General features: G+C 47.4%; 1 pseudogene across 1 annotated transcript; it reads left to right on the top strand.

The window, feature by feature from the left end:
* The first annotated feature begins 577 nt into the window (after positions 1 to 577).
* Positions 578 to 1,512, top strand: LOC309888834 (olfactory receptor 14A16-like; annotated as a pseudogene). The gene has a single exon. The product of its transcript is annotated as an olfactory receptor 14A16-like (transcript).
* The last annotated feature ends 226 nt before the right edge of the window (positions 1,513 to 1,738 follow it).

Genomic DNA, 1,738 nt, shown 5'->3' with positions numbered 1-1,738 from the left:
AGAGGAGTATGGGGACAGGGTGGGGGGTGTGGAGATGTGCACTTTGTGTCTGGATTCTTCTGCTCTCAACAGTATGCCGGTTATTTTTAGGTTAAGTCTAATTGTCCTGTAGATCAAAGAGATAACAGCAGAAGAGACTAGCACTGACAGTCAGACTGGCTATCCCCTTTGAAGGAGTCTGCACTAAAAGAACAGTCCCTTTGTATGTGAGAATCCACAAGGTTTCCTATGGAATGCAGCAAGAATATAAATATATTCAAAAAAGGAATCCTCACAGCCCTGCTCTGCAGTTGGGTGAATTGGGAGCAAAAATGTGAATAATCTTCTGATATCAGGAATGAATTGAATCTGAATTACCGTATGTTCCCCTTTACCACTTGCTGTAGAGGAGGACTCCTGCATTGACTAGAGCAGAGCCTCCTGACCCCATGGACATCCTCAGACAGCATCAGTCAGAACTCATGAAAAGGACCTGCCAAATGTCTGCTTGACAGCCCAAAAAGGAATTAGATCTTGTCAGATAATTCTGTTTTATTTTCTTACTCCCTTCTTCCCACCCATGCCCAGAACCAGACAAATGTCCAACAGCAGCACTGTGAGCGAGTTCCTCCTGCTGGCATTCACAGACATGCGGGAGCTGCAGCTCCTGCACTTCATGCTCTTCCTGGGCATCTACCTGGCTGCCCTCCTGGGCAACGGACTCATCCTCACCGCTGTAGCCTGTAACCATCGTCTCCAGAGCCCATGTACTTCTTCCTCCTCAACCTCGCCCTCCTTGACCTGGGATGCATCTCCACCACTCTGCCCAAAGCCATGGCCAATGCCCTATGGGAAAATAGGGCCATCTCCTATCAAGGGTGTGCTGCACAGGTCTTGTTTTTTGTTTTCTTGGTTGGAGCAGAGTATTTCCTCCTCACAGTCATGGCCTATGATCGCTATGTTGCCATCTGCAAGCCCCTGCACTATGGGAGCCTCTTGGGCAGCAGAGCTTGTGCCACCATGGCAGCAGCTGCCTGGGGCAGTGGCTTTCTCAATGCTGTCCTGCACACGGCCAACACATTTTCCCTGCCCCTCTGCCAAGGCAATGCTGTGGACCAGTTCTTCTGTGAAATCCCCCAGATCCTCAAGCTCTCCTGCTCAGATGCCTACCTCAGGGAGGTTGCGCTTCTTGTAGTTAGTCTCTGTTTAGCATTTGCGTGTTTTGTTTTCATTGTGTTGTCCTATGCGCAGATCTTCAGGGCTGTACTGAGGATGCCCTCTGAGCAGGGCCAGCACAAAGCCTTTTCCACATGCCTCCCTCACCTAGCTGTGGTCTCTCTGACTCTCAGCACTGCCTTGATTGCCTACCTGAAGCCCCCCTCCATCTCTTCCCCATCCCTGGACTTGGTGGTGTCATTTCTGTACTCGGTGGTGCCTCCAGCAGTGAACCCCCTCATCTACAGCATGAAGAACCAGGAGCTCAAGGACACCTTGTGGAAACTCATTGGATACATGCTTCTTTGGCATCAATAGTGTGCCTATAATATTAAATGGACACACAGGTTATCTGAACAATCTCTTAGTACATTAGCTTGCAATTCTTTTATTATTATTAATATTATCTCTTAAAATTGTGATTTTGATTGAATTCTATTCATGGCATCCTGTCTATTATTATTTTTTAAATGTATCACCCAATCGTTTTATATACCTACAGAACTAGGCTTTCTGTGTGGATAAAGAGAATAAAGAATCCATG

This window comes from Aythya marila (genome assembly GCF_965140915.1).
Source record: "Aythya marila genome assembly, chromosome: 30".
Taxonomy (NCBI): Eukaryota; Metazoa; Chordata; class Aves; order Anseriformes; family Anatidae; genus Aythya; species Aythya marila.
The sequence above is the reverse complement of the archived record's forward strand: the minus strand, read 5'-3'. Positions and strand labels throughout refer to the sequence as shown.